General features: G+C 46.0%; 2 long non-coding RNA genes across 5 annotated transcripts in view; one reads left to right on the forward strand and one right to left on the reverse strand.

Annotated features, from left to right (window-relative positions):
* The window catches only part of LOC142890611 (uncharacterized), a 151,990-nt gene extending 149,604 nt beyond the window's left edge, over positions 1-2,386 (forward strand). Inside the window, exons 2-3 of the long non-coding RNA XR_012927091.1 lie at positions 2,013-2,123; positions 2,265-2,386. This is a non-coding gene — a long non-coding RNA (uncharacterized LOC142890611). The remainder of the gene's footprint in view (positions 1-2,012; positions 2,124-2,264) is intronic.
* Positions 2,387-5,028: 2,642 nt separating this feature from the next.
* LOC142890318 (uncharacterized) lies at positions 5,029-26,050 on the reverse strand. 4 transcript variants are annotated; one of them, XR_012927064.1, is made up of 5 exons: positions 21,118-22,137; positions 20,331-20,936; positions 19,749-19,826; positions 14,230-14,322; positions 5,029-5,825 (listed from the first exon to the last, which is right to left on the reverse strand). It is a non-coding gene; the product is annotated as an uncharacterized LOC142890318 (long non-coding RNA). The 4 variants fall into 4 exon arrangements; XR_012927061.1 differs by lacking the exon at positions 5,029-5,825 and adding an exon at positions 9,740-10,710; XR_012927065.1 differs by lacking the exons at positions 5,029-5,825; positions 20,331-20,936; positions 21,118-22,137 and adding exons at positions 9,740-10,710; positions 23,850-26,050.

Raw genomic sequence — 26,050 nt, forward strand, 5'->3', positions numbered from 1 at the left:
ACAGCTCTCATAAAGGTCTCCAACGACCTACTAACTGCCGCTGACTCTGGGACATTTGCAATACAAATTCTACTGGATTTTAGTTCTGCGTTTGATAGAGTTGACCTTGACATCCTCTTAAATCGCCTGGATAACTGTGTTGGCATTAAAGATACTGCTCGTGCCTGGATTCGCTCATACATAGCTGATAAATTGTTCTCAGTTGCCATAATTTTTTTCGTCCCCAGCCCCTCTCACTTGCGGTGGGCCTCAGGGTTCAATTCTTGGTCCATTGCTTTTTTAACCTTAACCCTGGTAGTGATACAACCCAACTGTGTTCTGTGTTGGCTTGTCTCTCCAACATCAAATGCTGGATGTCTCAAAACTTCCTCCGGCTAAATAAGTCCAAGTCCGAAGTCCTTCTTTTCGGTCCGCCCAACCTAACCGATGATCTGAAAAACAAACCCAGGGATCTGTCTTTCAATGTTCAGCACTAGATCTGTAATCTGGGCGTAATGTTTGACTCCAACCTCTGCTTTGATATGCAAATTGTCAAAGTAGCACAGTCCTGTTTTCTACAGATTAGAAACATTGCAAAACTCAAAAACCTTTTATCTTGTGCAGACCTTGGAGTAGTCATCCATGCTTTTATTCTCAACGTCTTTATGGGACTCTCTGGAATTATTGTTTGAGCTGCAGGCACCGCCACACGCTCAGTGTTGTGATGATGTGTGGAGGAGGGCGTGGAGTGGGATGGCAGGGGGGTAAAAAATTCCTGCATTACAAGTACCTTCAAACATGCCAGCGCTCCCTGTGGTGAGGGCGTGGATGGAAGACGTGAAGGTGGTAAAGATGGCAGCAGGAGGACGTGTCGAGGCAACACAACACCTGTGTGCGCTGCCGGGACTTGTCAAAGCTCGCCGCCCTGCAGGAGGGTCGGCACCAGGGGGCGTCACCCAGCCGTTGAAATGAATCTGATGTCCCAGTCGAGAGCCAATTCACTCAATTCAGGTTTTATTTCACGAGCCTGAGTGGCCAATCAGATTTCTCTGCTGCTGGAGCCAGTTAATAACGGCTGGAGGCCTCCTATTGGTTGCTGAGTGGACAAACAGTGGGCAGAGTTTAACTGAGAAAGAGGTGTGAGAAGAAGAAAGATACACACCTTTGTCGCACCGACCACATCGCATCCCACGCTGACAGAGACATTGTTTGGCAGATATCATCACTTCCTGTTTTAATCCCGCCTTCCATCACCTTGAAGGACCCTGATTGGTCCAGCCGGCTGGCTAGACTGATCAGCCTCCCAATCAGCCTCTTAGGATGATGAAAACTAACTAATTAGGGGAAAGAAAATAATGTTACAAACCTACCTACCATTTGATTAGTTTAATTGACTGAAAAATTCAAGTCTTTTGCAAATGGCAGAATTTGACGTTTGAAGGTGAATCAGTGTTCCAGTGTATTGGTGCAACCAGCTGTGGCTGGTGGTTGAGACAGTAAAGTGGATTCTTCGACAGCCGGTCAGCAGCTGCTACATAAAAACAGTTGTTTTTTGTTTTTTGTTTTTAAATCTTTTTTTTGCTTGTTTGTTTTAAGCAGCCTTTTTCTGGTTCAAAATGCTGACTCAGGATAAAGATTTTTCGCTGTCTTCAGATGTCCACAACGTTTGAGTCACCGAGAAGCTGATGATGATAATTAGCAGAACATTTGGCTAAAAAGTTGTTTGTTGCACTAAAGGGGATTTTTTTTTTTTTTTAATCACCAGCTGAACTGAACCCGTAAGGAGCTCCAGTAGAGAAGATCTGAGGATCCCTCAGGAGGAGGTGGAGGAGCCGGGGAGGTGAGGAACCTCTGGAATCCATGGAGATGAAGGAGCTTCAGCTCCAAACATCTTCCATCCTTCCCACCCTCAGAGCGCCACTGGGTGTCTTTAAAGGGCACCTATGATGCTTTTCCACTTTTCTGAGCTTTAAAAACTGTTACAATGTTGAATCCTATCGTCAAACGATCTTGATATCGTCAAATAATGACAGTGTCAGGGAAATTAAAAAATATAAAATAAAAAATACCGAGCGACTACCGAAGCACCAAGGACCACAACTGTCGGAGTGGAACGAACAGAGAAAATGTTGGAGGTTTGTTCAGTCTAATGCGGATGCCATGGAACACCGGTCTACAGCCAGGTCCCTCTCGTCCGGTCGGCAACGGGAGTGAGACGGGCTCGACTCGGCCGGTGGACGACGAGAGAATAATCAGCCACGGCAATATTTGAAAACATGTATGAGGACTGTGAGTGTATTGTGACCTCAAGCAACATTAGTTTTAAGACTACTTGCAACGTACAACCGCTGAATCGTGTTGATGAACTGTTAGCCACCACCGCTAACTCCGTGCTCTGCTTGTTATGTGTGTTGTTTTCGCTGGCAGCGAAACTGGCAGCAATTTTGACTCGCAAGTTTCACTCCTTATAGCGATTCTCTTCTAGGACAGTGTTTTGATGCAAGTCAACAGTATGAAACCAAATCATTCTAAGCCCTATTAAAATGTCTCGCAAAAATACAAAACAAAAACACGGTCAGTACACAGTAAGTAAAATATATTTCCGGGGACACGGAAGGCACAAAAAACGTCCAGGGACCTTTGGTCCGCCTTGCGGCCGTAACTCAGCCCGCGCTGTGTCCGTATGAAGCCGGGGGCGTACACCGGCAAGGCTGGGGTGGAGTGAAGTGCAACAGAGCGTTTTCGCGTAAATACGAGGAAACGAGCTGCCAGATACGCAAATCTAAAAAGCTTTCAGCGCGGAAAATCGTGTGTTGCTGCTCTGGAGGGGCCAGATATCAAATACAAAAGCCCGAAAATTAGTATAATAGGTGACCTTTAACATGCACTTATGGTGACTTTTAAATAAGAAGCCACATAAGTCTCCCTGTTTCTCCCTAATCTCAACCTGGAAGCCTCCTGAGATCACCAGCACCACCTCGGACCAGACTTTAACTCAGGACCGTCAGGGGAACTCTCGATTTTCTCCAGCGTTTTTCGGTTTCCATTGTTTTTGAAAGAACGTTTAAAAAAGTTTATTATTATTATTATTATTATTATTATTATTATTATTATTATAATAATTATGAGTAGTAGTAGCAGTAGTAGTAGTATTTCATTTGATTTATTTTTTAAATGGCAAACATGGTGACATATAGATGGTGGTTTTGTCTGCAGCAAAAACAAAAAAACAGCCAGAAAAGTAAAAATTACTGAGACAAAAATGGCAGCCAGACAAAGAACCAAAACAACCAAAAACAGAAAAAAGCAAACAACAACAACACGGAGAAGAAACCGACAAAACAATGAGCTGAAAATAGTCAGAGAGCTGCAACTGGTTTTAGTGCGACCTGCAGGGGTTGATAGGAGATCAATGACTGGGTGGAGGGGAAGAGGGGTTAAAAAATGTGAATGGCGGCGGCCAGACGGCGGAGGCATGCATGGCGTTCAGGGTCGCACGGCGGATCGCGTTTCCTTTGTCTGCCAGCGCGGCGGTGCTCTTTGTCTCTGGTTTCCCCTCGTCTTTGATGCCTCCTCCCACGCTGCCACGCCCCCACACTCCCCCAACCACCAACACCACCCTCATCCCTCTCAGTCTTCCACAGCATACTAACCCCCACTCCCCCCACCCACCCACACACACACACACAGCCCACACACACATACACACACCAACTGGGTTTTTAACCTCCACTTACGGACAACCCGACACAAGGCCTCATCGAGGGGCCGCTGGGGGGGGGGGTCACATGACAAAAAAAGGTCCTGCGGAGACCAAACAACAGGCGCCGAGCAGCAGAATACACCGGAGAAAAGAGTCAACACCACCCAGAGGACCACAACGGCATGTTTAGTAGAAGTGAAATCACTCTTTGTTTAGTCTCTGGATCTGGAACGACGTCTAATCAGGTTCTAAATATTTTCCTCTGCATCACCAAACTCTGAATCACCATATCACAGCTTTTCCGAATTTGGTGGCGGACAGAATGATGAGAAGGCTGTTCGGTCCGTCTTGCGCTTTGCTCACTTTGCCTTATAAGGGCAAGGGAAAAAGAGAAAAAAAAAAAGTTGTTTTATCCAGCAAACAAACTACCTCTTCCTCTTTATAGGAAGAGGTTTATAAGAGGTTGTGGTTCCCAGGCGGTTACTGCCTCTTTGAGAGGAGACCTGGGGCCGCGGGGATTTTTACAACTGACTCTGGACCCGGTACCAGACTCGGGGGTTCGCTCACTTCCTCCATCCTCCAGAAACTTTCCCCTAAAATGGTTCAACACTGAGAAAAGTCACGGCGACCCCTCTGTTCATCAGGCTCCGCACCCTAAAAAAAAAAAAAAACACTTTCATATTCCCCTCCTTCTTCCTGCTACAAATTTTTTGCATAGAAAAATATTTACATTCCGCCAATGACCTGAATTTCCATCTGACCGGTCTGCGGGGGATAATCCATCTTAAGCATCGCCGTCTAATTTATGCTGCAAAACAACATGTGCAACGTAAAGCATCCCTTTGATTGCATTGTTGGTGCTGAAGGAGAGGGTGGCGGAGGGGAACCCACCCCCCACCCCCACCCCTGCCAGGGTCCGCCAACCAGACTGCCGGGGTCGAGGCAGAGGTCGGCTAGGGGCGGGGCCTGTTGAGGCTGCGTCCTTCCCTTCCGGCTGGCTGATGTCAGGCAGCAGGAATGTGGAAAAACAGAGGAACACACTGGGGGGCCTTGTTCTGCCCCTGTGAACCGTCCCTCTGGGACAGAGTCCAAAAAAAACCACACACAGCCAGGGCGGCTGAGAGGAGGCGGTTGGGGGGAGGGGGGGGAAGTTCACAGGAGAACACAATTTGCACTTTACAAATAAAAACTGATTGATTGATTGATTGATTGATGAGATGTCACTTGCAACAAATCCAGAGGACAAAACTAGAATTTACTTTTTCAATTTTCTTTTTAACAATGAGCACCATAATAATTCCTATTTTGTTACGTGACTCTGATGAAGCCAAACACACACCTACACACACACACACACACACACACACACACACACACACACACACACACACACACACACACACACAAATCTCTGGCAATTATTTATGAAAATAATTAGGATTGATTGAAATTGTCAGGGTGTCCAAGAACTTTTTTTTACACTACTCTACTGTCTGCTCTGTATTCTCAAAAAAAAAGACACAATTCTGTTATACTGTGGTGTAATAATATTAGACCATTAAAGAACTTTTTTCTGCTGCTGCCAAATGCATTCTGGGTGATAGGCAGCACAAGTCCACTAGACTCAATGTAAAATGTTGATGATGGGATCACGTGTACAGACAAGTTGTCGCACTGAGGAACATTTTAATCATCATCAACAACTTTGTCTTAACGACCCTTTTGAAATAAGAAAATAAGAGCTACGTTTAAAAAAAAAAGAAGAAGAAAAGTGATAACTATGTCAAGACAGATAATGTGTGAAATGAAAGAAGAATTAAAAATGAGCAAAATGAAACAATGAAACTAAGAAAAATGGATCTGCTCACAAAGACAAAGACATGTGACTGAGTGAATGACAGGAACGGACTGAAACCCGAATCTGAGCTATTATTGTTGCTCCACATTTCTGAGACCATTACATGATATTTGCTTCAGCAGCTTTTTTCTTTTTTTACCACTTTCACATCATTTTGCTGGAGCCACAGAAGTGAGAAGAAGTCGAAACTGTGACTGTGACATCACGAGGGGGAGAGTAATTCCCAGAATGATGACATCACCACCGTGCACCTGATGGAGAAGAGGAACGCTTCTTTTTCCTTCCCTGGAATGGGAGATAATTTAATGTCAGAGGGGCTTTTTGGGGAGCGATGGGGGGTAGGAGACGGAGAGGAGGAAAGGTGAAAGGAGGGTCAACAAACAGTGGCCACACCCACAACTCTGCTCAGCTACAGGGGGGAAAAAAACAAAAAATACTGGTGCTCATGCAAATGTAAGAAAATGCCGTGAGAGCTGCAGCACAGCAGAAGTTCAACAAGCCGCAGGAGAAACACAGCAGCTGCTTCCACACATAAAAAAACAAGTTAAAAAAAAACTATACACAACTGGAAGATGATTATGTAATAATGGCAGAAGCAAACAAACACAGCAGCTGCATAAAGCACAGGAAGGTCAGATCTCTCATTGGCCCCGCGCGGGGTTTGAATAGTTTGTAATGTGACACTGTGTTGTGACTTCTTCCACTCACATCAGTCACTGATGAACAAACATTTATTCGTTTTTCGGTTTCGTCAACAGGGACATTCCTGAGGAGATAACGTCTTTTCCCACATCCCCAAAATGTGTTGTGAGATGGAGGAATGAGCTGATCTGAAACTGGTTGGATCAGGTGGAGAACGACCTACAGCTTCACCAACCGCCGGGCAAGACGCAGCACGTCAATCTCTCGGTTGCGTCACCTGAGCGGTTGATTGTTTTTGTCGAAGTCATATTTTCACGTCTACCGTTTTTCAAATTTGCTGAATGTCGTTGAGGTAAAAGGACGTAGCTGGTGGATCTTCTCAAGTAAGAAAACAAAACAAACAGATTTATTCCTGCTCGTCTCACCATGTTTGGAAGCTGGACTGGAGAGAGGAAGAGGACGGAGCCTTCTGCAGTCACCCCAGACAGATGTACAATGTACAGAGTGTGAATCTAATGGGTGTCTCGCGGTTTGATTCCGACATTTGTGGTTCACGATAAAATTTGCAATTGATTCTAGATTCAAGCGATTTTCCATTCAAACGATTCTTGATTCAATCATTTCGATCGTTTCGATTCAAATGATTCACAATTCAAAAATTGCTACAGTGCATAGTGTGTTAATAATTCAGAAATTACAGCATCAAAACAGAACACAGTTTTGACAGTTTCTTGACGTGATATTTTCTTTAGATTTGAAAGCTAGCTGTTTAACCGATTCCAATGATGTTATCACATATTGCTCAACTGAAGCCAACATTTCTTCATGCTCGGGTTGTACAAAAACAATGTTGGTGTAAAAAATAAAATCGGGGAGAATGTGACCGGCCGAAGTTCCTCCATGGTGCCGACGGTAGCTTAGCAACATAGCAGGCTGCACCATTGTGCCCGGAAGCCTGTGAGGGCGTGGAAATGTTACTGAAAATTCATTTCTCAAAGTTGATCCATTGATCCAGAGTCAAGGAGAAATCAATGATAAGAATTGCGATTCACACATCAATCGATTGCTTTACCCCATCGCCACGAGTCTGTGCTACAACAATGAGCGTGTTGGACAGGTTCCACCTCAGACCTTACAGTCATGGAGTCATGAAGATGAAGGTAGATCACATTGCATGAGGAACCCTGACTTCCTGCCGTCCCTCTCAGACATGCCATCATCTTCATCATCTCAAGCTGCTGTAGTCACGTCTGAGGAGATTACAGCTTTGCAGCTCTTACGTAAGGCGGGCTGAGTCCAGACGAGTCCTGTTGCTGCTGCTGCTGCCACATCAGGACTTTGAGAACCAGCAGTGGCAGCAGCAGCGGCAAGCTGATGAGGCAGCTTGAAAACAGCCTGAAGGCCTGAATGACGTGTTGCATAGTTCAGATAAAAACAGCCAGCATGTCAGGTCAGTGACACCGGGCAAGTCGGAACACAGACACACACACACACACACACACACACACACACACACACACTCTAAATCAGTGGTTCAAGATAGCGGCGATAAAAAAAAAGTCCAGATGAAGCTGATTAGCACAACAGATAGAACTTTGGCCAAATCTGTTGGATTTATTCCACGTGTCCAGCTGATAAAGAGCCCAGTCAAAAGTATTTTTTTAATGTTTATTTTTTTGGGAGCCAGGGGGAGGGCTTTCTTTCAAAAGAACTAGGGCGGTGATTGGATGGACATTCTTTGTGAATTCACCACCAACCAATGTGGTGAAAAGGGTTTCTGTTTGTTTCTGTCGTGAAAAACTGAAATGAGGTAAACGAACAAACACACAAACATGCTGCTGCTACGATGCTAATCTCTTTAGCATAGCTCTCACCAATTGTTCTCTCGCTCTTCACAACCTGCTGCCCTAATTGACTTTTTTTTACTTGAACTTTTTGTGGAGCAACAACCACTGGCTTTGCCAAAGACAATGGCGTGTCGAGTCGTCGGGTTGTGTAACGTCGCCTGTTTGGAACAAAAAGTAGGCCAACATTGTATGCTGAGGCTCACCCCCCGCAGCCGTTCCCCTTCTGTTCACGCATGACGCAACGGCGCTTTATTACAGTCTGAGACGATAAAAATGCATATAATGGCACTTAAGGGTTGCCAGGTTTGCGGCATTCCGATTGGTTGATGCAACAGGAGAGCTCCTCAGTGGTTGGAGGTGAGAAAGAAATATCTTTTTTTCAGTGAAATCCTGCAGAAATCCCTCAGTAATCCAGCCAACTCCCCACAGACATGCTGTGGAGGTGGGAGTGGGCGGGGCACAAAGACAACCCCGCCCCTGGCCAGGTCCCATTGAACGGCACAATTCGAGATTTTTTTTTTTTAAGGCGTCTGATTCTTTCAAACACCACTGATGTGCAGAGGGATTAAAAACAAGAAGAAAAACACAGCCGGCAGCGGCTGGAAAAGTCGGGATTAGACCTCATTTGCATCTGCATGGTGTGAAAAAGAGTGAGACGTCCTAAAGTGAGACGTCCACCTACGCAGATGTAACAAACCGTCAGGGTTGGTTCTACCCAAAATGAGATTAGTTTTTTTTTTTCGACAGAGACAAAACTGCATTTGAGCTGAAGGGAAAACACAAAATGTGTTTTAAAAAAAATAACGGGGGAAAAGTGTTGAAATTTTACTGTGATCAGATTCAAACACCGACACAATATTTTTTTCTCTGGTAGAGTCAGAGCAGCAAAGTAAAATACAAAAGTAAGAGAAAAAAAACTAAAGAATTTTGGAAAAGATGTCAAGAAAATTATCAAAAAACAGCCAAACTGACAACAACATGACAATCAAGTATTGTCATCGTGACCGTACAGCTGATTCATCGATGACTTGACGAGGCCTTTTCACTGCCACATCGCCGCTGGTGCCAACCGCTGGTGCCAACCGCTGGTGCCAAGCTGTAAACACGCGACATGTAGCAACTGTTAAAACCGTTAAAAAAAAACGGTGACGTCATCTGGTGGGCATGGCAACAATGGAAGGCAAGCAACGCTATTAGAAACATGGCAGAATCAAATAGAATCATTCTTTGACCATTTATAGTTTGGCCTCTTTCAAAATGTAGCCGCATGTTGCAAAATCCGTCAATAGATCAAGAATCTGGAATCTGATTGGCCAAGAGGCCGGACTCTGGTTGGCAGGGAGGCGGGACTCCATGCTGAGCATTTTTTGAATGTCTTCATTTCCTTGTTTCTATTTTTTTTTTTTTCGCGAAAAGGTGCAAAGCGTGACGCCGAAATCCAAAAAAGTGCATAGTACTGTTCTTAAATATTACCATGGCGATGGTGTTAGCAGGGGACGCTATCATTAGATCGTTGGATTGCTGCCGTTTGATGAGCTGGAATCTAAAAATAAATGATTTGTTTTTCTAAATCTTCTTTTCTTTTTTTCTATTCTAGTAGAAGAGCGGTGCATTTTTATTTTATTTTTTTCAGCCCGCCACGTTATGTTCCTGCTGGTACAAGCATGACACCAGAAGCAGAAATAAGTAGCAAATATTGTGGCCAGATGAGGACTTTCTCACCTGTTTCTGTATTGGCTAACGTGTCAGCAGGCGTTGCTATTGTTAACTTGTAGCGGGGTCCCTCTGGTGCCGTTTGACGTGCCTGAATCTAAAAATAAATGATCAAAAAAAAAAAAAGCGCAATTGAAAGCGGTAGAAAGTCTGCGGAACTGCCTTGGTTGCCTAAATATGGCAGTGAGGGATCCAAGACGACAGCCGATCGTTCACACAAGTGCTCTTTATGTTGTTGTGCAACAGCTGTTACTCATGATAGAGCTCCTCTTCTTTCTTTCTTTCGTTCTTCATTATTTAGAGAGCATGTTGTCATCCGGCCCATTTCAGGAAGCCGATGCTCCAACAGCTGCTGGAACCCTGGACGTTAATCACCCCGAGGAGGGTAGGGGGTGCTGTGGTCACCGCTGCGGTCTGCTGCTCTTTACAAGGGCTCAAAGTCATTCCGGATGAGTGTCGTGTGACCGCAGCCACAGTTATCTCATCGCTGAGTCAAGAAGGAACCTTTGGCGTTCACAGCCTTTATTGTCTTTCAGGGGAAACTTTTAATTCTATTTGGATTTTTTTTCTTTCGCTCTGGACATCTGTAATGACGTCACAGCTACTGTTTGGACTTGAAAGGGTTTCCATGGTGACAGTGTTTGTGACTCAAGCCTGAGAAGGAAAATGACTCATCAAGTCTGAGATCTTACTGATGTGCTTCGCCGAGCTCAGGTCTCAAGTGGTTGTCGTTGAGAAGAGTTTTTGATTGGTCAATCAGACTCCTGCAGCTGAGAGGAGTGCAGGAAGTGACTCCTGCAAGAAGAAGAAGAAAGAAAGAAGAAGAAAAGGTCGACCTGCTGCTGGATGCTGCAGGAGTCTCCACTCCTGATTGGCTCAGGCAAGAGATTCGTTGTGGCCCCTCCCACCAGGAAAGAAGCCTAAGGGAGCCTCCCAATCTTCTTGGAATGACGTCCGTGATGGCGTCACTGGAGTTGCAGTCCGCAAAAGCGAAGTTGCGATCAGTTGATGTTGTCAGTTGTGGTGAGTTGTTATTGTTGGGCCTTGTAGCAGCAGCCAACACAACACGCACAAAACAAAACGTCCACCAGAGTTCAAATTCCTCCAACGTTCCCAAAATGAATCTCCAACTGGCGACCACTAAATGCGTGAACTTGGAAAAACACAAATTTTAAGGTCTTGCCGAAATGAATTTGATTTTTGTGTGTTTCCATGCACGTGTGTGTGTTTGTGTTTTTACCTTGGCCTCCACTTTCAAAACAATGTCAGTGGGCCATCTCCCAACATGGATGTCTGCATATAATTCCAACCATCCATCCATCCATCTATCTATGGTGTCATACTAATTCCGTGAGTCTTCCGACTCCTGAGGGCATCAGGGATCAAGACGCTCCCACACTCCCACATTGACAGCACAAGGGTTTTTAGGATGCAGAAGGTCACATCTTTCCGAGGAAACTTTTTTGGGCGAATCCTGATGACGAGTTTCACTCAACGCTGCTCGTGTTTAGGGGGAAAATCTCCTCCCACGCTGGTGGTTGCAAGCCGTACCAGAAGTCATGTGCAGAAACAGGAAGTGTGTTCATGCTGCTGCTGCTGCTGCGGCTGCGGCTCCACGCGCTCTTTGATTGATGCAGGGAGTTTTGAGGGGTTCCTCGGTGGAGAAAAACAAAAACTCAATGCAAAAAAGAAGACTCGTAACTCCCCCTCCCCCTCCCTATCGTTTCTATGGGGGCGACTCTTAGGTACTTTCCGATCAGAGGCAGGGCAGGCGATACGCCTGGCTAGCCAGCCAGCCGCTCCATCTCGACAGCTCAAAGCCCCTCACTGAACCGTCCAGCACACTCTTGACGGCGGCGATTCATCAGATCGACGGCCTCCCTCATGATTGGATGGTACAAAATATTAACTGTTAATTGGCTCTTCTAAACAATCACCTGAGTGTCGACAAATGTTCTTAAAACAGTTTCTAACTACTTTCTGTTGCTTTTGAAGACTTTCACTGTCTGCAACTTTTATCATTATCTGAATTATGAAATCATCTCTGGGTCAACATATTGGGTCAGATATTGAGACAAATATATTCTCTATACATTCTGTACAGTAAAAAAAAAAAAACAATAATAGTATTCTAACAATGTTTCATTACATGATATTATCTGAAGAATAATATTCAAGTAATATTCTCTCATTCAAACCTGAGGCCCTACTGTGCAGAAAATGTCTAGCATTTTTTCACATTAAAGACCAGACTAACCCCCTCAGTGCTATTTACAAGACACATCACATTTTACCGCCGTGGGACCTCGGCCCCTTGCCCCCAGCGGTGGTTATGTAACCGAGCTCTCCGGGATGAACTGATTGTCTGGATCGCTGTCAAATCATTTTTGCCTTTTATTGGTGCAGAATTCTGACCACGTCCCTCCAGGTCAGACTCACAGGCAGTGACGCAAGGGCCAAGAAAACAGAAAAAAGAATACTAGGGGTCCACATTTGGGTCAGAGCAATGTGTGTGTGTGTGTGCGTGTGCGTGTGCGTGTGCGTGTTATGTATTTTTTTCCTTTCTCTTGACTGATTGTGCGATTCAAGCTGACGGAGCAACTTAAGTGTTGCTGCCGCTGCTGATGATGATGTTGTGTTGCTGCTTGCAGCTGTTTGCAGCCGCTGCACCGCCACAGCCGACGGCTGAGACAGAGAGGGCTGGTGTGAAGTGCAGACTCAAAACAGTCAACTGCATGCTTTCATTTTCTCATACGAGAAGACCTTGAAAGGAACCTGTAAATAAAATCTGTTATCATTATTATTATTATTATTATTATTATTATTATTATTATTATTATTATTATTATTATTATTATCATAGAATAAAATCATGAAGAAAAGGTACTTTCAGACCATACACCATACAGATTTGTGTAAATAATATTTGCCTCAACTTTCGACAGAGAGAGAGAGCAAGGCAGTGAGAGAGGGAGAAGATAATTTGCATAAACAAGAATTACGACTCAGAACTGAAGCCTGCACACGAATCTAAAACTTTGCAAAAAAGCAAAACAATCAGCAGCTGCTGCCAGTTCATCAGCTGCTGCTCCACAACATGTCTATCCCAGTTTATTAAGGCTGTTGTCTGTGTTGTTTGTTTTTTAATTATTATCTATTTTTATTTTATTGTTCCCTTCCACCTGTATTAATGGTTAAAAAAAGAGCTCACCGCAATGTAAAATATTTTGAAGCTTTAATTTCCTCAGAAATCGACCAGACTGTGGGAAATGTGTGGGCTTTTACCCTCCAGTGTGTTTTCACTAGCTGAGTTTCCACCACGGCTGACATCAAACAACACTGTCACACCTGCCTAACACACACGCACACACACACACGCACTTATTCACACAAAGTAATATCAAAATACACCACAAACGGTGGAAAGGTGCTTGCTTGAAAGGTGCCGGGGGATATTTCAGTGAGGCAACCTTTTTAATGTTGCTGCTGTAATAATAACAATAATAATAATAATAATAATAATAATAATAATAATAATAATAATAATAATAATAATAATAATAATAATAATAGGCCCTGCGATGAACTGGCAACTTGTCCAGGGTGTCACCCTGCCTTCGCCCTAAGACAGCTGGGATAGGCTCCAGCAGACCCCCGTGACCCTGAATAGGAATAAGCGGGTATAGAAGATGGATGGATGGAATAATAATAATAATAATAATAATAATAATAATAATAATAATAATAATAATAATAATAATAATAATAATGTTTGTTTCACTCAAACCACTGACCAACATAACCAAATGTGACCAACTTTATATGACCAACTTGACGTTGGTCATATAAACAGTACTTGACATCACCAGATCCGTTCTATTTCTTTGCAGACACACACAGACACACACAGACACACACAAAGCTGCAGCCTCAGCAAGGGGGGGGAGGGGGGGGGGGGGGGGGGCTTTAATCAGGGCTTTTGCTGTGTCAACAAGTGAAGATGCAATGAGTTGGAGCAACACTAGCGAGGGTCTAGCCTGACCACAAACAGTGGGCTAACGTGTATCAGCCTAACTGGGATCACTAATAACTGTGCGATGCAAGAAACAGTTGTCAGCTCTCGCCACACACACATACTGCTGCTTCCTGTGTTCCCCCTGAACAATAAAGGAGAAAAGCGGATAAACACTCTGCAGGGAGCAGGTCGGAGCTTGACTGCTTGTCTTTTCCTCTGCTGGCTGGTTTGGCTTGTGAGTGTTTCTCACTTTAGTTCCAACCGTCGCTGTTCACAGGCCGGCGGGTCGAACAGCTCTCAGGTATTGCAGCTGCACTTTGAGTCCTCACTCTTCCTGTTTGACCGCGTCCGGCCTCGGCTAGCCTCCAAACGAGGCCACATCTTTGTGTGTTTGTGTGTGTGTGTGTGTGTGTGTGTGCGTGTGCGTGTGTGTGTGTGTGTGTGTGCGTGTGTGTGTGTGCGTGCCACTAACATTAGAACACAGTGTTCCAGGGCCTTTGTTTTGTTGTTCCGTGCCTGTCTGCTGCGCCGCCCGTCTGCATCCTGATCCTCATTGCTCTCATTCCTGGCAGGCACAAACAGCTCGGAGTGAGGAGGCTCGTGAGAAAAGAAAACATGCAGCAAAGTGAAAGAAGAAGAAGAAGAATTAAAGTAGCTTATGTTCAGCTACTGCTGATGGTCGATCCTTTGGTTCTGGACTTTCAAAGAGCCAAGATTAATATGATTGCACTGCTTTAATCAATGGGGAAATAAAAAAAAATTCTGGATGTCCAGAAAGCAGAATATTTAGCCCTCTGTTTTTAGCCTCACAGAGGGCTTGAGGCCTTAACTCTGTGTGTGAGCGTGTGTGTGTGTGTGTGTGCGTGCGTGTATGTATTGTGCAGTATCTCAGCTGCTACACACCCTGGCTCCTGATAGGGCAGGGACACCTGTAAAGGAACCTGATTGGCCACCAGGCGAGGTGTGTCAGGCAGCCTATAGGCTCCTCCCCCAACCTCCTCCCAGGTTGACGTGTGTACAACCATATTTCACAGATGTCCGCCTTCGCGTCCGCCTGCCGTGTCTTGTGACCCACCATCCACTGAGGATGGTGCCAAGCCTCACACACACAGACACGCACACACACACACACACACACACACACTCACACCCGACCTCTGAGTCGCCTCACCCACACATGACGGGCCGTCACCAAGTAAATTTGCTTTGGGCGGAAGCTTCCAGTCAGCTGATGAAGGAAAATAAGATTTATAAAAAATGAGCCTGAGAGCAAACAGGCAGCCGCCGGCCTGCAGCGATCACCTTATCTTGAAGTCTGCTCCATTTTAAACGGCCGCAGAAAATAAAAAGGATGCGGTGAATTTCTGGTGATGGGGTCAGAGCGCAACAGGAAGTGGAGCGCAGAAGTAGATCCCAGATCTAGAAAGACAGAGATGATGCAAGGTTGTCCACTTCCCGTTGTCGCTGCTGCTACTGCTGCTGAATTATCTTCAACCTGAAGTGACTCAGAGTGAATAACGCAGTGAGTCACTTCCCAGCACTTCAGCGAAGGAATTTGAACGGCTCCAACTCAGCTGAGTCATGGTGAACCGTGGAGGCGAATGAGGGGCAAAGCTCATCAGGATGAGGATCAGAACAACTCAAGAAGGTTAACGTGAAAAGTCTCCGATTTTCGCTTCCTCTCCAGCTGCTCGGTGCATAGAACACACACAATCCGAATCTCTGAACGGACTGAATCCTTCTTAACTTGACGGGTTACTTTGTCAGAGGAAGCTTCTGCCTTTTTTTTCCCTCCTACCAGGATTCATTTTTAACGCACCTTCCCACTGCAGACCAGAACTGAATCATTGCCATTTAACCTTGTGACCATGTGACCATGTGACGTGGTGTTGTGCCTCCTCACTCTGAGCAGAAGAGCTGCAGGACAAACGGGCCTTTGTCTCGCCCGGCTTCGATGTCAAACTTGTTTTTTCCCATGTGCATCGTTTCTTGGACAGGTTCGGGGCAGCCTTGAGGTGAAGTGTGCACATTCCCAGAACCATGTGTGCGTGTGGGGTGGGGGGTGGGGGGCATGGGGGGGATTAAAAAGCACCAGATGATCGAGGCCAGCAAGGAAAATAAAAAGATTTGCAGCAGCTTTTTATTTTTATTATTGGTGCAGTAAAAGAGTTGAATAGTCTACCAGATGTGGTCTCAGACTGGCTGACAGTTCAGTTCCATCAGGCTGCAGACGTGGCAAAACTCTGCTTCTTCTCCCGTCGGCAGGCTGCTTTGCACAGAAAACCTTCTTGTCCAAAGAGTGAAATTTCACTTTCAGTGTTTCTTCTTCTCTCGCTGCAACAAACCACCAGGCCTTTGTCAATCTACTCTTAAAACTTTAATGACATAATTTTTAATGGAATTTGCAGCTGAAACGAAATGACTTGCATCAGAATTTTAAGGTGAAAATCTTTAAATGCACTGTTTTAATTTTTTCACGTATTTCCAGATCTTTCTTCATCATCCAGAACTCCTGTGTCGCAGCCTCACTCTTCACCCCTTTCTATTATTTATTCAAAACCAAACAAACATTTACACTCCCTAGACCTGAAAATAACACGACGCTCTTCGGCTCGGCAGAGTCACAGCTTATTTTTAGAGGCTCCACGGCACTTAAACAGTATCATTCAAACAAAATTGGCCCCAAACATCCGAGTGATTCACAGCTTGTTTCCTCGGCTCATCTGGTTCCTTGTGGCAGAGAGTCAGAACACCTGGTGACGTGGCCTCCCTCCCCCCCTCCCCAACTGACCTCACTCTGCTCAGACCTTCACACTCACGTATGGCTGGGTTGCAGGATTCTCAACCGCAGCCGAGTCTCTTATTGTCAACAGGTGATGTGGTGCGTGAAACCCGGAGTCAGAGCGAAAACGGTGACTGTTCCTTTAAGAGCGTGGGCGTGCAACAGCGAAGAAAGAATGTGTGGGCATAGGGCTCTGAAAACAGACATACGCAGCAGCAGCAGCAGAGAATTTCCCCTTGTCCACAGCAAAGTTGGAAGGCGGTGGAGGTGGGTGGTGGCTTCAAAGTTCATCTTCAAAAAAACACAGAGCTGAAGGTGTGCGGTTTTCGTTTGCAGCCTTACGGGAAAAAACTGTGATGAATATGAAAACTCTGCTTCTGGCTGGAGGAAGTGAAAGAGAGACTTGGACCGACTCACTGACTTGACGACATTCAGCTCAGTGAATCGTTCAAGAACAGGGGGCCTGGTTCTCTTTCTCAGTCTGCTTCTCTGACGACGGCTAGATTGGAAACAAAACAGGTTCCCCAGGATCTCCCCCCTTCCTCCCTCCCCTCCGTGCTCACCCCTCTTCCTTCCTCCTCCAGGGGCCCTCCACAGCTCCGCTCTGCCCTTCTTTTCTCTGAGGCTCCTGGTTTTCTCCTCCTCCTGCTCCTGCCGGCCTAACTTTGGCTGCCTGCACATCCAGTCATGCCTGACTGCGTCTCGGCTCACCTCCCCCGCCGCTGCTCATTCGCATGACATGCTTCTGGCGTGCATGCGTGCGTGGACATGAGTGGCCGAGCTGGCCAGGTGGAGTTTCCGGAGGGGAAACGGAACAGTGTTTTTGTTTTTTTCTTTTCCAGGAACTTCACTCCTTGAAACTTCCCCCTCCTGCGATCCGTCAGAGGAGGAAGGATGACGATGACATCGATGATAATGGCCATGTGCGTTTTGTTCACTGTTCAGGGGTAAAACATTTTTTGGAGGAAACAGACGGAAGAGTGAAGTATTGTGAAAAGATGCTGATGTGTCAGGTGTTGAGCTGGTTCCAACAGGAAACGCAATCCTCAACACTGAAAAGTTCCCCCCCTCCATCATGATGAGGCAACAACATCCATCCCTTCATTATTCTATTGATTCCTTACCCATGTAGTTCATGCATCCATCCATCTGCTAGAACTTTACCAGCCATCACCTATAATCTGTAATCCATCTTTCCATCTTTTCTGTGTCCGTTTTGAACTCTTATTTGATAACTCAAATGTCTTTTCTCGAGTGGCGAATAAACCTGAGCGGTGGAAGCCTTTTCTGGCCCTGTGGGTCTTCTGTTCACCCTGAGCCTGCAGCAGCAACAGGTGTGAGACTCAGGTCCAGCTGAAGCTGAGCAGGCACTTTGATCGCAGAGCCGACGGCCTGAGAACCAAACTTATCTCCAATACCTCAGTGTGTGTGTTTGTGAATGTGTGTGCGTGAGTACGTCATGCGAGGCTGTTCCCACAGGAAAGATTGTCGCCAATGGTCTCACGCTGATCAGGTTTCTCCTTCAGAACCCGACACGGTTTCACCCACTTCCTCCGGTCAGACGGCCAAACTGGGAGCCCTGAGGGGGCAGTCGCACAACACAACGACAACAACAACAACAACAACAACAACAACAACAACAACACAACGACAACAATGCGTTGAGTTACTGGGTCAGTGAGCTTTGGGGATTTTTATTGGTCAAAAAAGAAATGAAATTAAAATAAATTTAAATGAAATAAATTTAAAAACGACTCCAAGCTGCTGGTGCGACTTTTTGCAATGAACAAAAACAACAACAACAACAACAAGGTGATGCCATCTAGCATGTGACGGCTGCTGGTTTGAACAGTCTGCAGAAAAGTGAACTGTGGCAACACGCGGATGCTGACAAGTGCCTTAGCAAAAAAACCAAAAAACCCAAAAGAGCCAACAAATAGGAGAGTGTTTGCTGCTTCACGGTGCAGTTCACCAGCGCAGCAACACAGCAACACAACAATACAACGCTTGATTAACTGCAAAAAGTGCATCACACACACTCAAAGTCAAACGCCGGCGAGGTCGGAGGTCAGATAACCAATCAGCGGGTTTATGGGAGAACACGAGGACATCACAGCGGAGGAGGAGGAAGTGGGGAGAACAAAATTGGCACGGGCCAAAACAACAACAACAACAACAAGAAAAAAAAACAGGCGACAAGCTCTGAAATGTGACTCCAGTCACCAGTCAGTCAGTCAGGTCCACATTTAGTTCTCGCTATGAACTTGCTAAATAGTTCCGGCGACCAAAGTCTCAACACTTGTTCCTGCTCATAACGTTTAAAAATAGAACAAACAGACGTTGTTGGAGGGTGATGTAGTCATTTCCGCTGCTATTAAGCCCCTGTGTGTGTGTGTGTGTGTGTGTGTGTGTGTGTGTGTGTGTGTGTGTCACGAGCGAGATTCTGTTTATAGCCAACAGCCCAACATGACCTGGACCTGGACTTGGGACCTGGGATCTCATACTGAATGAGCTCAAAATGGAGTTGAAACTCCGTTTGAAAAGTGTAACAGCTGTTAGAAATAAAAGAGGCTCAACTGACTAATTCATTTGAAAGTTTTTCCACTGTGTTCTGCCAATGTTCACACCTGTATTAGTTTCTGATCTAACATAAACCCTCTCTGGATGTCTCCGGAATTAGCAGCATAATTAGCCCTCCGTTGCTAAAACTGATGCTGCCTCAAATAACAGCAGGAACAGTCAGCCAGTCATGTGACGCTTCTTCCCGCTCCATTTCAGGGCACATAGTCGTCCGAGGCTTTTTTTAATGCTGTTGACACATGCAGACAAGTGGACTTCTGAGGTCTTGGCAACTCCCGTTCTCCAAACACAGGCGTCCTCAGCCAGAACTTACTGACGGAGAGAAGATCAGTCGGGATCACAGAGAGTCAAGACCCAATTTATTGCGCTTCGATGTGAGGTCAACAAACTTGTGCTTCCAACATTAGGAACATTGGGAACCCGCCCCTGTTGGTTTTTGCTTTTTTGAGTAAACAAGCTAAATGGCAAAATAACATTTAGTTTCCCTGCTGCAAAAACACATGACTGACTGACTGCCAAACTGACTAACTGACCAAATAGACCAAAATAGCATCATGTCATGTGGAAAATCACATCGCCGATTACACATTTTTGGACCAGAAAGCAGGAAGAAGAGTGATGCCAAATACCCGCGACACCTCATTGTCATCATCATCACTGCTGGGGCCTTCATCATCCTCATTTCCTCCACGCTGGTACAGGAAGCTCTGTAGAAAACAAACAATCAATACCTCAGAAAGCAGGCTTATCGTTGCAGGAAGAGGCAGCCAGACCTTAATAATCGCCTGATTGTTTTTATTGCTGTTGTTTCTAGTGCAGAGCTTTAATTTCAAGCCCCAGCCTGCGGTGGAACAAAGGCAGAATCACGACAAACAGCAGCAGGTGTAGCTGGGCAACACAACCTGCGTGTTTCAGCAGCTGGAGGGACTTTTTTTTTTTTCATCAGAGGTCACCTCACCCCTGGACAGGGGACGGGAACTCTCATACACTCACAAAAAAAAACTAAACAAAATAAAAACGTCTCTATGAGGTTGAAATGCTTCTTTACAACGTCAATGTGTATTTTCAAAGCACTAACACTGAATTGCCGTCATTATGATCCAGAAGGTTTTTGAGGAAACAAGGCCAAACGCTGATATACGCAGAACACGAACAGAGCTGATAGGCTGCTGATTAACTGATCTGAACAACTTTGACCTGGACACACCCACCAGTGGCCGCTGGTTAATCTGTCAGCTGAGATAAGATATCACTTCCGCTTTATAAAACTCTCAGGTGCTGTCCAGTCACCTGCCGCCTCCCTGCACCATCCCACACCTACCCCCGCAACCTGCCGGGGAATTACTTTAGCGGAAGAAAAGTACCTCAAGGGGACAGCTGTTTGTAGCTTTATGCAAAAATGTTTGTGTCGGTTGGTCAAGACTTCAGACAGCTTGCTGAACCGGCCAATCATTTGCAGTGCCCTCTGAGGAAGCTTATCAGATAGAGATCCTCACCCCTACCCCCACTGATACAAGAAAATAAATCATTGATCATTGTTTGCTGTCTTAAAAAAAAAGGCCTTTACAGTCTTAAGTGATAAGCAAATTCTGATACCAGAATTCAAAACTGGGACTTCAATTGCTTTTATCTACATTCACAGACTCACACTGGATTCACACTGGATTGACTTTCCAGTGCTTCTCTACTGGTAAGCAGCATCTGACTGGCTCCACTTCTCATGCAGCGTATGCTCAAACACACACGGCCGTGTGACGTCACAAAGGGCTCCGATAACTCCTCCGCCAGGTGAATGACCAGCCAGTTGTTGGCTCCCCCTTTCAAATATTGTGTGTTGAGTTCCAAGGAGAACAAGCTAGTACCCAGTTAGACTGCTGCAAACAGCGGGCTAAGCCTGCTGTTTTCCAGAGATGTGGTGGGACTTCCTGGGATAATTAATCCGCCGTCCATCCGTTTTTTTTTCCAACGCCAGCCGTCGGCGTTTTTGAGAAGATAAACAACGACAAGAATAACAACATCAAAGTTCCTCCAGCTTTGTTACTGAAGTCGTTGCCGTTGTTAAAAAGCTCTTCAAACACAATGGCGAGCGGCTAAACCCCTTTTCTGGCTGGAGGAGGAACTTTGATTGAATTCCGACACGGCAGGATTTACAGCTCTGACACACAGGATTAGGCGGCAGCCTCCAGTGCGAGCTGGAAATACCACAAATATGTGTGGTAATTCTAAAATTCCATGTGGAGAGCGAAGGGTTTTTTGTTTTGTTTTGTTTTTGCGTGGCGGCGATGGTGGTGGCAGTGGTGACTTCGGCCTGAAATGATGGTTTGTGCGATGCGTTGAGTAACCTGCTCATTGTCTGGAGGGCCGTCTCTTTTGTTTCTCCACTTATCAGCACTGGTTCATACTTTATTTTGTCTGCGCCGCCGTAATCCCCACCCCATCACCCCACCCCCCGCCATCGCCATCCATGGGGGAGGATGAGAGAATGCAGCTCTGACCCAAATTCAAAGAAACAAGGAGCCGAGGGAGACAAAACAACAGCAAAAGATTAGAGAAGAAGAAAATAATCTCCCTAATTAAATGTTTGTTTGTCTTTCTTCTTCTTCTTCTTCTTCTTCTTCTTCTTCTTCTTCTTCTTCTTCTTCTTCTTCTTCTTCTTCTTCTTCTTCGAACGTTCTCATACGTCCCTTCGCTCAGTGGTTCAAAAGGTGGCAGCAAAAAATCCCTCCGAGGTGAAAACAGTCATTTCACCTGCTCACCCAAAACACCCATCAGCCTCGACAGAGGTCGTCATTGCGGTCCTGCAGATTACAGCCGCACACCGTGATGACTGTTTTCTCTCGGCCGCTGCCGACGTGCCCTAGAGCCAGACTCCCAGTTCCCCTCGCCGGCCAGGCCAGGCCTGCCTGCCATCTGATTGGCTGTCTGGGTGACTGCCTGCGCAAGTGCCAGAGTGAGGCAACTGTTCCTGAAAATGACGCGGTCGGAAAAAAAAAATGACACACAAAAAAAGAAAAAAACACAAAGTACCTGGCTGCGACATGTCGACGTCCGTCTGTCATTGCGACACGTCTCTTTCGGTTTAGAGCGAGGCGTTGGTGCTAAAGTTACACTGTCAATGGCAAAGAGGACAAAAAACAAGTGTGGAAACGACAAAATGAAACTGTATTTTTATGTTCCTGTCTGACCCGCAAAAAGGTCCATATTTGTGTTTGTCTGTGTTTGGGGCCACTAGAAAAAAAAAGGTAGACAGCCAAATTGCAACACACAAAGTTTATTTTGCAATTTGACTTTTTTCAGGACCGCACACACACACACAAAACCCAACAACCTCACAGATAACATTCTGTCACACCATCAACTGCCCCAAATCTCTCTTAGCCCTGTGTTTTCAGCTTTGCAGTTTGAAGATTATGCTTCTCGGGACCTGCCACACATTCAGAAGGGGAAAACAAGAAGAAGCAGGTCTCCGAGGGAAATTGACAGCTTACTCTTTGCCTTTAACTGGTGCTGAGGCCAACTGCTGCTGCTGCTTGTGACATCATAGCTGTCAAAGCAAAATAGAAAAGATTCAGAATTTCCACTTTTTCAACTTTGGTTCTATATTAAAGGAAACAAGCTGTCGGCACCAATCACATTGAATCACAAGGCGAGCAAAAACAAATTTGCACCAACACCAGTTGCCCTTGAAGTACATCGACGGTGGTGCTGAAATAATGTTTCTTGACCCTGTTTGGAAGTGAGATCACACAAAGAGCTGGAAATATGTTGCATATGACTCCCTCGAGATCAAGTTAATCTTTTAAGGTGCCTCTGGCCCAAATTTTCTGTAGATGCAGAGAAAACAAAGCCGCTGAGCAAACACCTTAGTGACAGTTACACAAACAAGGTTTATGAGTTCAGAGGCAAAACAAGTTGTTTATCAGCTGCTACAAAGGAAAAAAAAAAAAAAATCTAAATTTGCATTTTGAAACGTCAAACAAAAGTCAAACACTGACTGGGGACAGTTCTGTTCTGACAGTCAGTAGGATGACAACAATAACATCCGATTGTGTAATTAGACCGAGTCAGTCACAGGGTACGGCCATGCTCCACTCATCCTCACTAGAACGGAAGCCATCCATCCATCATCCATCTACAACGGATTAACCCAAAGTAAATTGGAAGTCATCCAAAAACCTGAATTCTGTTACTTGGTCAGCAGGGGCCGCCACAGTTGGTTGCAACATGCCTAAATATGACTGTGAGGCAAGTACTAAATTCACAAACAGTTCACAGTTTTTTTTTAGTCTTTGCTCAAAATTGCTGATAGAAAAGCACAGCTTCCTTTTAGTCCAAATGAAAATGTCCATAAGGTTGTGGGGGCGTCGCAACAGTTTAGTGGCAAGTTGTGTTAAAATGTTGGGGACCACACACAGTACTTTCACCATCACATCCAAATAAAGAGTCTTCCAGTTTCAAGATGAACGGAAGGTTCAAGGTGGCACTGACCTCCATGTTTCAGAGCAAGCATCATCTTTGGAATGAGGTTTGCAGCCTTGATGTCTAACATGCGGTTCTAAATCCAAAACCTACTCGTACATTTGGCTGCCTGAAAATGCCAAAGTCCCAACGTGCCGACCAAGTTGCAGCCAGAGGGAGAAGCTCCTACTGGCTGCACTTTGGTCTCCAGGAGCCAAGAATTATAATAATATGATAAAATAGTAGTAATATTCTGACTCTTGTGGGCTCACCATCCGCAAAGGAAGCTGTAGGGGTCGGGTGCTTTGTGGCACTGGCAGCAGTGTAGGCCGAGGGCCTCGATGATCTGGACCTCAGGAACAGCCTCTGGCTGTAGGGACATGGAATGTCACCTCGCTGGGCGGGAAGGAGCTCAAACGGGTGCAGGCGGTTGAGGGATACCGGCTAGATATAGTCGGGCTCATCTCCATGCACAGCCTGGACTCTGGAACCTCTCCATCTTTCTTGCATTAGCCGCGGTGAGCAGCGGTGGGATGGTGTGGGCTTGCTTATTGCCCCACAGCTCAGCTACTATGTGTTGGAGTTCACCCCGCTGAACGAGAGGGTTGCGTCCCCGCGCATTCGGGTTGGGGACAGGTCTCTCACTGTGATTTCGGCCAATGGCCCAACTAGCAGTGCAGAGTACCCGGCCTTCTTGGAGTCCCTGGAAGGGGTGCTGGATGGTGCTCCAACTGGAGACTCCATTGTCCTGCTTGGGGACTCCAAGGCACATGTGGACAATGATATACACAACCTGCGATATGGAGGAACGGCCTCCCTGATCTGAACTCGAGCGGTGTTCTGTTGTGGACTTCGGTGCTAGTCACAGTTTGTCCATGACGAATACCATGTTCGAGCACAAGGGTGTCCACTATGCCCTAGCCCGAAGGTCAATGATTGAGATTGACTTTGTTGTTGTGTCATCTAACCTCCGTCCACGTGTCTTGGACACTCGGGTGAAGAGGGGCTGACTGATCAATACCTGGTGGTAAGTTGGATCCGCTGGTGGGAGAGGAGACCGGAGAAACTCAGCAGGCCCAAGCATATCATGAGGGTCTGTTGGGAATGTCTGGTTGAGCCCTCTGTCAGTGGGGTCTTCAACTCCCATCTCTGGGAGAGCTTCTCCCAGATCCCGGGGGAGCTTGGAGATATTGAGTTTGAATGGACCATGTTCTTCACCTCAATTGTCAATGTAGCTGCTCGTAGCTGTGGTCATAAGGTCTCTGGTCCGTCCGGCCGGCGCCTCAGGAGGGGGAAGCAGTTCGCCATCAATACTGTTTAAGGTGCAGATGGGGAGCTGTTGATTTCAACTGGTGATGTTTTTCGGTGGTGGAAGGAATACTTCGAGGATCTCCTTCATCCTGCTGTCTTGTCTTGCACTGAGGCAGCAGAGGCAGGGGACTTGGGGGACTTGTCCAATACCCAAGCTGAAGTTACCAAGTTGGTCAGAAAGCTCCTCAGATGATGTGGTGATGTCGGCTTCATCGAGCCAGGACCTCCAGTGTGCACTGGGGCGGTTTGTAGTCAAGTGTGAAGTGGCTGGGATGAGAATCAGCACCTCCAACTCCGAGGCCATGGTTCTCAACCGGAAAAAAGGTGGCTTGCCCTCTCCAGGTCGGTGGAGAGACCCTGCCTCAGGTGGAGGAGTTCAAGTATCTTGGGGTCTTGTTCACGAGGGAAAGATGGAGTGCGAGGTCGACAGATGGATTGATGAGTCGTCTGCAGTGATGCGGTCGCTGTACCAATCTGTTGAAGTGCAGAATGAGCTAAGCCGAAAGGCGAAGCTCTCGATTTACTTAGAAGAAGAAGAAGAAGAAGAAGAAGAAGAAGAAGAAATATTCTGACCCACAGCGAAAAAAACCTGAGCAGTAGCAGCAGCAGCAGGCCTCTACTCTGACCTACAGCCAGGCTGGAACATGTTTCCACCGGCTTTCTGCTGATCCCTCATGCTCTGTGTGTATGTTGAATTGCAGTCGTCATTCCACCGCAAGTCATCATGTTTTATGCCCTTTGCTCCACTTTTTGCACCCTACGCACTTGTAAAATTTGTCTACTTGCTAAAACCGTGACTTTTGATACTGAGTGAATGACTCATGACTCAGCGACTCATCTTTCTGCTGACGGAGTGCTGATCTCACTTTGGTGATGAGAGAAGAAAACGAAGAAGAAAAGAGGGCGCAAAGAAGAAGAGGGCCCTCCCTCTCCCCCTGGTCGCCCTCCTGCTGTGATCAGAGGTTCTTTGAGACACTTGCCCATTCAGTGGCCAGGAAATGTGCAGCGGGCTGCTGCGTGATTCGGCGGAAAAGATTCAAACAAGTCGTGTGATATGTGAGATTCTTCCAGCAACTGCATGAACGGCTGCTACTACTGCTGTTGTTGTCATTGCTGTTGTTTTTAACACAATGTTGCTCTTTCATTCATTCAGTCAGGGGCT

This window comes from Nelusetta ayraudi, unplaced genomic scaffold (assembly GCF_046127955.1).
Source record: "Nelusetta ayraudi isolate G7.1 ecotype Tasmania unplaced genomic scaffold, CSIRO-AGI_Nayr_v1 ptg000003l, whole genome shotgun sequence".
Taxonomy (NCBI): domain Eukaryota; kingdom Metazoa; phylum Chordata; class Actinopteri; order Tetraodontiformes; family Monacanthidae; genus Nelusetta; species Nelusetta ayraudi.